This window comes from Nipponia nippon, unplaced genomic scaffold (genome assembly GCF_047370975.1).
Source record: "Nipponia nippon isolate SJK-2023a ecotype South Korea unplaced genomic scaffold, ASM4737097v1 scaffold_10, whole genome shotgun sequence".
Lineage (NCBI taxonomy): Eukaryota > Metazoa > Chordata > Aves > Pelecaniformes > Threskiornithidae > Nipponia > Nipponia nippon.
The window spans coordinates 4269552-4283743 of NW_028262291.1; positions in this window are offsets into that span (position 1 = coordinate 4269552).

The window sequence follows — 14192 nt, forward strand, 5'->3', positions numbered from 1 at the left end:
GTCACAAGCACATTATCCAATGCATATATTTAGAATGTCAACACGCAGCATACATGGCCTGCTGTACTTCCTAACTAATTATATTACTCAAGCTAATCTTCTTAATTGTTTAGGTAAAATTTTCCAGTCATTAGCACTCTTCTGGAGTTTTCCCATTGGGATTCTTGTTCCTAAAGAGCAACAATAGACTAAAGGAACTTTTGTTACTTTGGGACTAGTCATCAACATTGTCACATTGTTTTTTCTTCTTTTCAGATAACAATTAGAATATTTCTTTTTTTAAATACAACACATCGAAGATCTCCATGACCGCCATATCCAGGGAATACGCAACCGTTATTTTAATTAGCTTATGATCTTTCACTTAGTGCACCTTGTTGAACAATTCCTCAAAAAGCACCCCAGAAGGCACTGGCAGTGCAGGGAACGGTACCTGGTGCTCCCACACACCACCTTGCCGTTCCGAACGCATCTTCTTCACTCACAAGAGAAGAGATACCAAACTGCACACCTTCAACATCCCTATCTTCACCCTGCAATTCAGTAAACTGAGGCACAGACCAATAATACATCAAAACGTCTGAAGTCAATCACATCACATTCAGGCCTCTAACTACATGTCGAAGGCATCAGGTTCACACCACTTTCTGTTAAAGCTAACAAATTACTTCAAGAGATGCTTTTTAACTTTTTATAAATTGAAATCAATTTGATCAAGCCCCATGAGAGATGCAGTTTTCAAAGTCAAGGAAGATAATCTGGTGCCCAATCATGTCAAAAGAGTGAAATCTTACAGACCCCTCTTTAAATTCCTAGTCTATACAGTCATGTTCTTAGCCAGAAACAGCAACACTGAAGTAAAAAGGTATAAGTTATTTGAAGTTTTTCTAATATAATAAAGTGAATTAATTTATTTTTTTAATATAAGCAGCACACATTTTTTGGCTAGCTTTACTTTAAAAGCATTTCGTATGCATAATTAAGATATTAAGCATGGGCCCGACTGCGTTGTTAGGAATTTAAGTGTGCCAGTACTGACAAATCATTGGCGCTTAACAGTTCTGCCTTTAAAATCATCATAATTTGACTTCAGAGCACTGCGAAAAGCTAAAAAAAGATTTTAAGAGCTGGAAAATGACTTTTCTTTCCAGACTGTTCGGAGTACTGTACATTCATTGTACTTTTGAAAGCAATGTGACCTGTGAAACTGGCAACTTTCCCATCTATAGCGTCTTAGCGATGTTTATAGCACATGATATTTTAATTGCCTGATGACAAAATTATTTGGAAATATATCAGTTTCACAATGCATTTGCTTCATATTTTAAACAAAAGTATGAGGTCTGAATAACACTAAGGTCTGGATATAAGCCCAACAAAACAACACAAACATTAGGGAAAGGTGTCCATAATCCATCACCCTTAATGCATCCATGAACCTATATGCATAAGCTTAGCTGTTGCTAGGGATTCAAACTGGCCCATAACTATCTAGGTCCTACAGACAGGCATCATGGGTGAAATCCACGGTCCTTCATTAGGGCCTGAAGTTTATTCTAGGCCATGTCTTCTCAAGGGTGGTCTTCTCAAGGGAGCAGTGGCTGCCAGGGACCCGTGTTTCTTTTTTCTGGTGAACAAAACCCTAGTAACTGCTAAAGAACTACTGTTGTTTAAAATATGGAGCTACTGAACAAAGAAGACAGAGTTACTCAAGAAACGTATTGAGCATTTTACAGTCAAATTACAATAATATGGTCTGATTTGCATAAACCCGGCCATAGAATTTCATCCAACAAACTGATTTTTTGCACGTATACAGAGAAATGCTTATTAAGTAGAGTCTCTCCCTAAACCCACAGGACATTGATTGTGTCTGAATAGGGTGTCTGCTGCCTTCTGAGCAAAGTTTGCCATCGTTGTTTTGATGTATAAAATCCTAACATGGTTTTGGACATGCCTACTTGCAGGACTGACCTTGACACTCTGTTGCATTCATAAACCTGGAGTCTTCTGCTTTATAGAAACACTAATGGACGTGACTGTGCAGACAAACTCCTGCAGCCTTGGAATTCATGCCTCACTTTCTATAAGCACACACATATAGACAATCCAATCTGCTAACCCCCCATCAACAGATTTGCAGTTAATATCCCACCTTTTTAACAGGTAGTCAGGAAAGCTGACTAGCTTGGTGAGTACATTCAATCGAGAGGGGAAAAAGAGGAAAACGTTTTAATGATTACATTTTGTTGCAGCTTTTTAATTGGGAAGCTCCCTCTATTTTCTAAGTTTGTTTGTTTTGTTTTTTAGTTATCTTATCAGGGCACGTAGGTAACATTACAAGACAAATTGAAGTTAAAAATAAGAAAAAAAGTCTCTTCAATACAGTTCACAGTTTTAGGCTCTTGAAACTGTTTATACAGTATGTTGTATGTGCAAAAGCTCATTTCATGAGCTAATGGATTTTTTGTTTTATTTTACAAAGCACGTGTGATACACACTGTAGTTAACAGATGCACAACTCAAGACATCTGATCAAAGTCCTATTAACTGCACCTGGCAACTTACAAGTTTAGGTCCTGCTGAAATATCTGAAAGCAAATCCTCTTACAAATATGAACTTGATTTATAGCAGCTGAAGACCTAACCTGTAGATGAGTCTCTCATAATTATTTGTAAATAGGAAAAACATGGGCCCCACTCCTAAACTGGGATTTTACTGGAACACTGTTGTGGAAAAGGAGTTACACTGGTGCTCCTTACCATATTAGAGATCATGTTTTGTAAATGGTGACTGACCCTTAACTGTGCCAACACTAGTAGGTGTCACTATAATTTATCCCCTAATGGGATTTCCTCCCTCTGTGACTTCCTTAGGTCTGTGGCCTTGTTTATCGATCAGCAGCGCTTGCAACAAAACATGCACGTATACTCCACAACGTACGTCACATCCCTACAAGGAGCGAGGATAGCCAGACACCCTGAAATATGGAATGTGCATTAGCAAGCGTGGTCCATAAAATTTCAAAGCCTGAGATCTTTCACAGCCTGACAGATTTTCCCATATAGCTTTCCACATTCCTAGTGTAACCCAATACAGGCACTGCAGGCTGAATGATAAACAGAGACTCCTTCAGGAAGTCTTGGGAAAGTGGAGCCTCCGAATATTACTCTCTGCTCTAACTATTCCACAGGTGACTGTTAAGGCTGCATAACCCATTTTTTCAACTCAGTAGAAGACTGAAGAAAAAGTGAGAATGGGACAAAGCAACTAACTAAAAATGTCTGTTAATGAACTATCACTACCCCTTTGCACTATCTTTTATGAAAAATAAAAACAGTTCAGTACATTCCAATCCTAGAAAAAAGAGAAGCAGTGTTTCAGCAGATACATGATTCAGTATTGCTTTTACATTAGGTGCACTGGTAAATTTTATTGTAAAATGTGGTTAGTAATACCTGCAAACCATAAGAAGTGTAAAAGCACATTTCTACTACTTGCCTCACTTCTATTTCTTCTATTTACCAGCTGTGTGCTTGCCAGCTATAGCTTATACATATATTCAGTGCAGCCCCAGCCACAAGCAATGAGCATGCAACACACACGAGCACTCGGAAAACAAGCATCTCGCCGTGGCCAGCATACACTCACTGAGCCAGGCTCTCAGCAGCATTCAAGCTGCCCAAAAAGAGCCCAGAGCGGAGCCGAGGCAGGTACACACTGCCGGGGCTCCCTGGACCATGAGACTGGCTACCTCCTGGTCAAACCCTAGTGTAAAGCGGAGCATCTTCAGAGCTGTTCTGCTTCACATCAGCTGCCAGTGACTTAGAGCTGGTGCAGTTTGCAGGTGTTGTTGGGCTGTTTTGACCACACTCCCTTGCTTATAGCTTTGCACCTTATGTAGCATAAGAACTGTCACAGCAACAGAGTGACAGCAAAGGATTACCTTGCTCATAGACTGTCTTTCATGGTATAGATCCAGTAGACCAGTGCAAACTAACTACAGCATAGCCAAGAACCAGGGCCAGGATGACTAATAATGACCTTCCGAGCAGCCAAAGCACATAGTAAGACTGCAAAGTACAAACGATTTTCAAACAAAATAATACATAATATACCACAGCCGCTATATTGTGCCTATATTAGAGCTGGGAAAGCAAGCTTCAGCTAGTAATGTTTTCAATAGTTGTTGTGATCAAAAGAGGGAGTACATAGGTCCCCATCTTACAAAACCTGTTGTGCCTGCTATTCAAAATTATCAGTTAAAAAATAGGTGCAACCATATTTCTGACCATGGATTCAGGCAAAACACTGAACTGGATCACACTTTCATCAGCTGTTATTCCTGTTTATGACTGGACAGCAAAATCAGATAGTATTGCCTCTGGTCCCTCATCACACAACTATGTGACACACACAGGAAAGATTTCAAGATGGCTGAACGGTATTTCCAGGCTGGACCTTTGGGCAGCCACAATCTGCAGACTATTTTTAAGATTTCTGCTGCTTTTGGTGGTGAAAAAAAATGTTTGCAGGAAAGAGACTGAAATGCTGAGAGTGTCATTAAAAAATTGTCATGCTTTCTTTAGCATTCATTTAACTTTAACTTGCATGCAAATGGAGAAAACGAGTTAATTAATTATTAGATACCAAGTACAGCTCCAAATCCTTCACATACCCATACCATTGAGGTCAAGATGCTAAATGGCTAACCCAAAATTCTGATATTTAGTACAACCCATAGGTATGTCAACATTTGATTTAATCTGGGAAATTACGCCCCCGTACGGCAAAAAAAAAAAAAAAAAATTTGAATAGAATGAAGGAATATCTCATCCCTCCTAGGTATGCTTCTGGTTCCGGATCAGAAATAATTCCACTACCATCAGCAACACAACACTGTTGTGAGAGGTTATTAGTCTCTGATACAGGTAACTGCCTAAAATACAGCCTGTGGTATACTACGATTTCCACTGATAGAAGTGAATATCAGGAAGTAAGTGACAATGCAGAAGATCATCTTTTCCAGTGATTTTGCTCACATAAAGAATGCAATGAGCTATTATTTGCATAAGAACTGACAGAATTTCCAGCTCTCCTCTAAATGACATCAGTGTAATCTGAAGACAAGGAAACTAAAATATTCGAGGGAGGTTCCTCCCTTTCCACACACAACACTAGACTGCAGCATTAATCCCAGCTTGTGAGGTATCTCCTGGAGATACACTTCCCGGGCAGCAGGCTGAGGGAGAACTTGGCAGGAACCACTGCCCCACTTCTGCTGAAGAAAGGTTAATATTTAAAGGGGGGGGGGCGGGGGGAGAAATCATCCTTTTACTCCACATAAAAACATCTTTCCAGTTTTGATCTAGAGACAGTGATAGAGTTTAGCACAGGTAAAAATTCACAAGACTCACATGGGATAGTGTCAGTCTCTCATTTTAGCAAGATGGAGTAGAGATCTGGACTTGGTCTGCCAAATTCTAGGTGGCTGGGTGAAGGAGGGCATTAACCACTCCAGAGCCCTGAGGCACAGCTGGCCCTCTTGTTTTGAGCTTACATTTCAGGTTGGGATCAAAGAAATCTTTCCAAACAAACTTTTTATCAAAACTTTTCCGCCTTTTGATTTTGACAAGTTAGTATCTTCCTTTTTGAAAGCCTCTGGCATTCAGAGAGACAACAACTCTCACATTTTCATGTGTCCCTTCAAAATGCAACTCAGCTCTCGCAGTCACTTACCTCCCGGTTTTATTTGCATAGATGCAACTTGTTTCCTGCATGCAGAGCTGCTGATCCCGAGCGGTGCTGCCACAGAATGACAAGGCTCGAAGGAAAAGGCGGCATTTCTTTATTCTCTCCCTCTCCTCTCTTGGCAACTGCTCAGATGAGTTCTGTTACAGGCCACTGGACAAGATAGTATAAAATTCATACAATTCATTAGCAAAGAGCAGAGAAGCACTGACTCCACTGTGGTACTCTTTGGAGGCTATAAACTTCAGTATCACAGCAGCTCATACAACAGGATCTAACGTTTTCAGAGTGTGAGGTACTAGAACAGAAACAGTATTAAATGCATATTTTTTTCTTTTTGCACACGCATATACCTATGCGTGGCTCAACACAGGAGATAATCAGTCTGAATCACCTGGGCATTACTGCCACATAAATTATCATTGCTGTATTTGGGAGAGATCTCACAGCTCCCAACACAGGTCTTTGAAAATTTTTTAAAGTAATAGAAAGAAATATTATCACAGGCTGTCCAACCTATGCCACAGCCTGTAAGTGGTAAATATGTATTTGTACATATAATTATATCAAAAGGTTATACATTTTGGAGTCATTATATACTGCTGAACTTATCTTCTTGCTGACAATATTACAGTACACTTCCATGACAGAAACTGAATTCATCACCGATACTCATGCACTGTTTTGCACCAAAAGTAAATTTAGTTGTTTTTATGGTGGAGAACTACACTTTGAATAAACTCTACGTTTTTGGAATCCAGCCTGAAACCTCAAAACTTCTCCCAAATGAAACTATGTTAATAAAAATCTCAAACCCATCAGCACAGAAGTTACACATGCTCTTAGCTAGAGAAAAACATAATGAGTAGAATTTGGGGAGACAAGTCCCCCAAACACACCAGAAATATGGTAAGCATCTTCATGTTCAGTAAATCTTTTCCTGTCTTACTGACGAATGATGATCATTCTTATGTGATTAAAATAAACTTGAAATAGCTTTTTTTGAAGTAACCCACTACTCGAAGTTTCCAATTAATTCACGAGAGCCACGAAAATGCCTCATATAACATTATAATTTTTAAAATCATCTGTGGTCACAGAAGCTAACCAAACTAACACTTGCACACACAATCTCCACCAGCAGTTGAAGATCAAGCTGCAGAACAGGTGATGCCACCATGTGGAGCTTTGACTGCTAAACGAGGTCAACTGACAGGCATTATTCTTAATTAGGAAGACAAAATGGAAAGAAGAGCCAAGGTTGGAGAGGAAGCTTTAGGAGACTGAACAGCAGCATCATAGGCAAGCTCCTTTTGTGCTTGAAAACATGAAAAATTCGACATCTGACCTCTCCCGGGAGAAACCCAAGCAACATCTCTGAAGTAGGCAGTGAAGCATGGAAGCGCACTATACACCCAACAAAGAGCAGATAAACTAATACACATTGGAAACACAGAAAAACAGGTGCTTCCTGGACCACTCTGAGAAACCCCAAAAGATTCGTGCTGTGAGAAACAGTACTTGTATATTCCATTAAAAGTTCCAGTGCTCCTAAACCTCCAAATTTCACAACTCTGTCTTGCATCTTTTTATAGTTCTCGACCCACTTCTCCATAAGACTTAGCTACAAGCCTGATTATTTTCTCAAGCAACATTAATATTCCCCTTCTCCTGTTTATCCAGGTGGGTAGCATTTTCTACTGTGCCACCTGTGCCCAAACAGGCCATTTATATTTTAAAAGAGCAGTTAATAAACATTCTTCCCCATTATTATGGCTGATAAAGGCCAAAGCCCAGAAGCAGAGATGGAAGCATTCATTACAGGTATGCCCACTGCAAGGAATGAATCCCTATAACATCAAGGTGAATCCAGAACGACTGTTTACTCTACTCGAGCTAAGTCCAGTGAAACGGGCAGGTTTGTTTACAAACAGACAACTCCCCAAGTAGCTACTTTTCATTCAGTAGATTTGTGCAGTTGGGAGTGCTTTGCTTGTGCTGAAAGGGTTACAACCACATTGCCATAAGCATCCTTCAAAGCAATTTATATCCCATTTTAACCTTCATCCATTAAGTGCAAGCTGAGCATCTTTAGCTCCTCTGAAAACCAGCTTGGGTACCTGAATTCTGAAACAGTATTTGAACATCTGGATGCCTGCTTAAGCGAATGTATCAAGTCAATAAAATAATCTGAGCAGAATTCCAAGTTGTATCTAAGGTCCTTGCTTGCCTTTGGACCAGAAGCCCAGCAAACAGCAAACAATCTAACTCCATTATCTAGGGCTCTGATGAAGCAGACTTCAAAATGGAAGGCTTTTGAAAGTGACTGGATTTCCCGCACCAATATTTTCAGTAGTGGCTTCTTCTGTCAATTATATATGACTCAGGGGAAGGTGGACGGAAAAGACTTAACTGACCTGAGGCTGCTAACAATGAATCCTGTCACACAGATTTTATTTTAAAGTTTCCCTTCACTGCGTTGTAAATGCTGAGGAGAGGTAAGTAGGTTTTTTTTCCTTTTTTCAAGTACAGCTGGCAGCAGATCCTACTCATGGTCAGTTGCTTGGCAACAAAACAAGTTTCTCTGGCTACAAAATAAATATTCCACATCTGAAATATTTGAGAAAACACTGTTTTTCCTAACTACATTCCATAGTACTTGGGCCACAGGGTTTCCCAGAATAGTCTAAAATGTTAACAGGGTTACACAAAGGACGACCTCCAATTAGATTATCGCTCTGAGACAGATACAGATACGTACCCCTACACAACACTACTCACATATTCTTAAAATAGTATGTTAAATCTACTCCGTGGTCTGGAGCTCGTGTAAAGTAGTTTAACTGACTAGGAACAAATTAGCTAACTGGATCCCGCACCCTTTTAAATGTAGGCGTAGTGGGAGACATTTTGCTGGGACTAAAAATCTGGAAGTCGCTATATTCGGTCTGAGATGCATGCCAAAGAAAGCATGTCTAAAGAAAAAGCCAGTGAGCACAGACATAAAATCAGATATCTCATCAACTACCAGAGCCACAGAGGTATGCTACTGGAAGTACCTGCTCTGGGATCAGTATAGAAAGTGTTAAATTAAAGTCACATGTCTTCAGGTAGCTCATAATCCTCTCTGCCATCTTTCTCTTCATCCTCAGTACAACACTGTTTTGCTGAGGACACAGACAGTAGAAGCCAGTTCTTCCAACCCTCTGAAAGCATCTGTCCCATTTACCAATTCTAAATAATGTAACGGACATATGCATCATTTTCAGATGCAAAGAGAGAGTGTCCTGGACCAGTGGAGAACCGCCCTGCAGAATCAGCTAACTGCACCGTGTCCCATCACGATCAACAGTGGATGTCTAAGGGGAGATAAGAATAGGACAAGCATATGGTGATGCTTCTTTAACATCCTCTTCAGCTTTCAACGTTCTGTAGCCCAAGGATTTCCTGCAGTCAATAGCCCTTGATGAATCCTTCTTCCATGAATTTGTCTTAATACAAAGACTAGGGAGGAGAAATATCTATTTCTAGATTTTATTATTTATTTATAATTCCCAGGGTACAGCAGTAATTATTTGGGGTTTTTTTTTATAACCTAGTGGCAAAGAAAAAATTATTCTTGAAAGAACAAAAGAGAGACCGTCCAACTCATGAGTATCAATTAAAAACTCTGATGAAGAGTTTTAAGGCTGCCAATTCTCAAAGGGGAGGCAGTCAGGAAAACGGTCTTTTAAGTCACATAGGCTGGTCCTAAGTTCAAGCACTCCTTTAAATATGGGACCTGGGCTCCAAACTCACCTGGGCCTTTCCAAAAAAAGGATTTAGACAGGTACCACTGATATGCAGTCTAGGGATCTAAGGCCAACATGCAAACCTAAAAATCTCCCAAGCATATCTGAATGCTATGGATGGCTCTATTCTACCTAAGTTTCCCTTTTTTTTTTTTTTTTTTTCCTTCTGCATATGCCTGGAGCACTTGCATCTCAGTGCTGGAAGCTGCACATCTATCACACGCTCAAGTGTGAACTGGATCTAGAAACTAAGTGGTACTAGACATATCTGGCCACTCATCTCACTTGAGTAGCCTAATCCAGTAGACATGTTAAGAGCCCACTAGCAGCTTAGAGAAGAAACTATTGATTTCTTCTATGACACATGGGAAGGAAAAGTTATTTTCCCTCCATTTCGTTATACTCATTTGCCACATAGATTATTTTTCCAAGGTATTCCTGCCATATTCAGCGGACAGGATGGACAGTGCTTGCTTAATGAATTCTCATGTTTTCTTCATTATCAGTGCTTGGTCCCCTGTGCAAGAATAATTAATTTCCTCCTGAATGTCCTTTAACGTTTATGTGTTTTGCAGATGTTGATTAACACTTTTGTTATATTCACGTTATCTCATTTTGCAATAAGAAACGAAAGTACAGAAGAATTACTCTTCTTTTATCTGCTTATTTTAGATGTCTCACTTCAGATTCTCAGAATTTGAATTCTCAGTGTACCAGTTTATGTGTTAAACTGGTACTAGTTTATTTCTTAAACTGACAATCTGCAGCCGCTAGTGCTTGGCACATAAGCAAATTAGACCCAGGATCTCCAGGTAAGCAGCCAAAAAGCAAAGAAAACCTATTTCTAAGTGGTTTTGCTTAGAACTCAAGGACAGGCAAAGACAGAATTAATTTTCTCATCACTGCACTCAAAACTTCAGTCTTCCTAAAGCTCTGTCTTTCCTACTCCATCTTTCCATTTCTGGAACATTCAAAGCATTGCTCCTGCAAGCTTCAGTCCCAGCGCATCTTCATCCTGTGCAATAACTGAGCAAAAGAACCTACGGAGAAGTGCAGTTTAAGACAGTATCGTAATGCTCAGGGAGCAGAACAAAAGAAATCGCACTTAAAGCCTTAATTCTGTCACTGTCTTAATCTCAGTGCTCAACTGTGCTACATCCTATTTATGGCCCTGTAGATGCTCAGCATACAGTCCTACACTGACACTTCTGTGTTTCACCAACAAAACGGGAGTATACTGATCCAGAGCACTTTATGCTGGTGGGTGAGTGGTAGATGGGACAGAGGAATTTTTGACAGTTAAGTTTCACAGAAATTTGCTGATAGCCAAAAAACAATGAAGCTTGAGTCCCAGGATTTATATCAACATTTTAAAAGGAGAGAGGTCCAGCAGACATTTTATCCAGCTCTTATTCCTTTAACAGTTCCCTGGATTTCTTGTTCCAGGTCAAATCACTCTGCTCAATAAGTCTTAGCCTCCCAACTTCAGCCTTGTCGTGTACTTCGGACTCCACTTTTGTCCTGTCTGCTAGCCCAGACTACCCTAATTTCATCCAGTCTGTCTCCTACCTCAGCCTGGTGTTCAGTCAACCACTCAACCACTTCTATGTCGGTTTTGCTTTCAGCCCCTATATCCAGCCACACTGTCCACGTCCTCACTGGCTGTTCTTGTTTCAGCATCATTCCCTGCTTCTTTCCAGCTCTCCCTGCTATACTGTTGCTCCTTATCAGATCTGTACACACAGCCTTCCTCAATCCCTTCCTAGCATCCCGTTATTTCTCTGCCCCAGTCCCTTTGCCTGAGCAGTCCTTGGCGCTCACCACCAACCCAGCAGCTCCTGTCCACCCTCTTTATCTCTATCGCCCACTCATACTGCCAGTCTTCCTACATGGTGCAGTCCAGCTCACCTTTCATCAGCTATGCATGTCCCACTTTCCCTCTCTACCGAAAACCTCATTATAATTTCTTTTTTTCCTTCCAATTCCCTTATCCTCATTTCCCCACATCAGATCTGGTCTTGTCTCCCTTGAATGTGAAGTAGGTAGTTACGTAGTTTCCTTCACGTGTACAAGAGTTACGTATCTCTGACGGGGAGGGGGAGAATCATCTCCCAGAATGGGACAATTACATATTTTCAGAGAAAAATATTGCCAATAATTTTTTAGCATGGATAAAACAATGTATTTTTCTCTAGTCTTGTTCTTGGAAGTTGTTAAACTGTTCTGGCTGAAAATTTCTGAAGAGAATTCAGCCTGAGGCAGACACCCAATGCAACATGGAAAAATTCAGTTTGAAAAGCTACTTTGACAAAGTTGTGAACAGCTGAAAATAGGGCTTTAAGACTGGAAGTGCCTGGCAGCCTTAGTAATAGATGCTGTTACTAGCTCCGCCTGTACTGAGAGTCAAAGGGCCACCCTGTAAGGTCACCCCCTTTGGTGACCATCAAGCATAAACCAACTGCATTTTATGGAGTAACTCCGGGTTCCTGCTAACATAACCGAGACAAGGCTTCTGGCATTTAATTGTCCAATAATTTGATGATGCCTACATGAATCCCAATAGAGAGATCCTAACAATACTTTTCCATTCCCTAGGGCTGTGCCATAGGATATGAACACGGGTAGCGGTGCTGGTTACAAGATTTCCCCCGAGCCTCAGTTTATGATGTGGCGGTTCGTTGTAAACAGTTGGCGGACAAGCCACTGGGCCCCAGCTGTTCAGATTCCTTCTGCGAGAGCCAACATAATTGTAGCCCTATTTGTGTCTTCAGCTTCTCCACTCTGAAGTTTGCCGTAATGGACCTACCTAAAGTAATTAGGCCACATGTTGCATCGCCAGATCCATTTAAGGGAGTCCTACTGCAGTTTGGTTCACATGGTTTGACAGTAATTGTTTAAGTGGATGCCATTGTAATGGTGCTGCAAAATAAAATTGTAGAATTATTTTAATCAATAAATATAATTACATGCTCATCAGACCATGAGCTTATCTGTAATTAGTTCTCCATACCATAAAGCAGTCCATAATGCCAACTTTTTGCGCATTACAGGACGTCGGACAGAAATTATGTTTGCAGATGACAGGATATTTACAACCGATTGAGCTTTTACAGCTCAAAGATTTTGAGCCCTGGCAAAAAAAAAAAAAAAAAGTATCAGTTATGGGACTTAAAAATGGCTATTTGGTTTGGAAGCAAATTTGGTTACACTGGTAGCATTGGTACCAGGAAAACAGTCACCATAAATTAACACAGTCCTAGCACACACCAACACAAATGCCATTTTGCAACTTCAGTTACTTAAGCAGCTAAATCCGTCATTTTTCTTTCAGAACTACACAAGATTGAACAGCTTAAAAGTAAGAAAGGCTGTTATCGTAAGGTATTAAAATATTAACATTTCTATATGAAAATATAGGTGCACACACAGGCCTATACACAAACCCACACACATCTGTACGCGCTTACCGCCAAGCGTGTACAGCCAAAGTTCATAAACTTTCTACAACCTTTGTAAACTGACCTTAATACCACCTGCAAGGCAGGCCTTCATTGTAACACTGATCTTACGGAGGAGGAAAGTCATACGTGGGAAGTTATGATACCCTTCCTAGGGTAGTCACAACATAAGAAATAGTACTTACATACTGCCTCTTATACTTCTGTTCAAATCACTGGCTATAACCAAAACAAAGCGTAATCCTATAAATGTAAGAAACATACAGTTACAATATCACAGTAACAGTTCTGCATCCATACATCACACAGTTTTATTTTTGGTTTAGATGTATCAATATAAATGTGTTTTTTACATATATACACACACACACTACTAGATAAGCAAAAAAAAAAAATCAAGAAATCATTTTACACAAAGGAAATTTTTTATGAGTAACAGTGGAATATTAGGGAGTTTTTAAACTGCATTACAGGTGGCTTATAAGCTTCTGTAATTACACCTGCTTTCAGTAGTGCCTCGACAGGTCAATGTTAGTTGTTGGTTACAATGGTACTGTGGTACCAAACACAGCGAGAGAAAAAAACCCTGTAGTTAAGTCTGTTGGCAGAGTCACAAAAATTTGATTTTCCAAATATAAATCAGAACAGAATCTAACACCATCTTAGAGGTTCTTTGGGATAATGTCTTAAAGCAAAAAGTAGGTTTTCTTCCCGATAGATTCCATGGTAATTTTGGTCACTGTTTAGCATATTAGTGATATAAATTAATAAATGCATACAGAATATATTTATATGCAATGGATTTTAATCTGTGTATATAAAATATAATTAACTTTAGACTAGTAAGGATTTTAATGTCATCACGGTATTTAGCTATTATTTTTCTATTTCTTTACATATACCTTTGTTTCATGTCTTGAAAGGGGGCTCCGCACTGCAATCTTCATTCACACTCTCCGCAGCTCAAAACTGCCATTAAACACATGCTTATTTTTAAATCCATCCTTAAACGCAAAACGCAATCAGTGGGGCATAAGTATCTTCTTAAATTCCTAAACTAAATGGAATTAATTTTAAAAGACTCCGAAGTGATTTCCAGTCAAGCCCATTCAAATCCCATTGAAATATGGGCTTCAGGATGGATCTTAAATAAGCAACAACTACCTGACATGAAGCACTTATTCCCCAAAA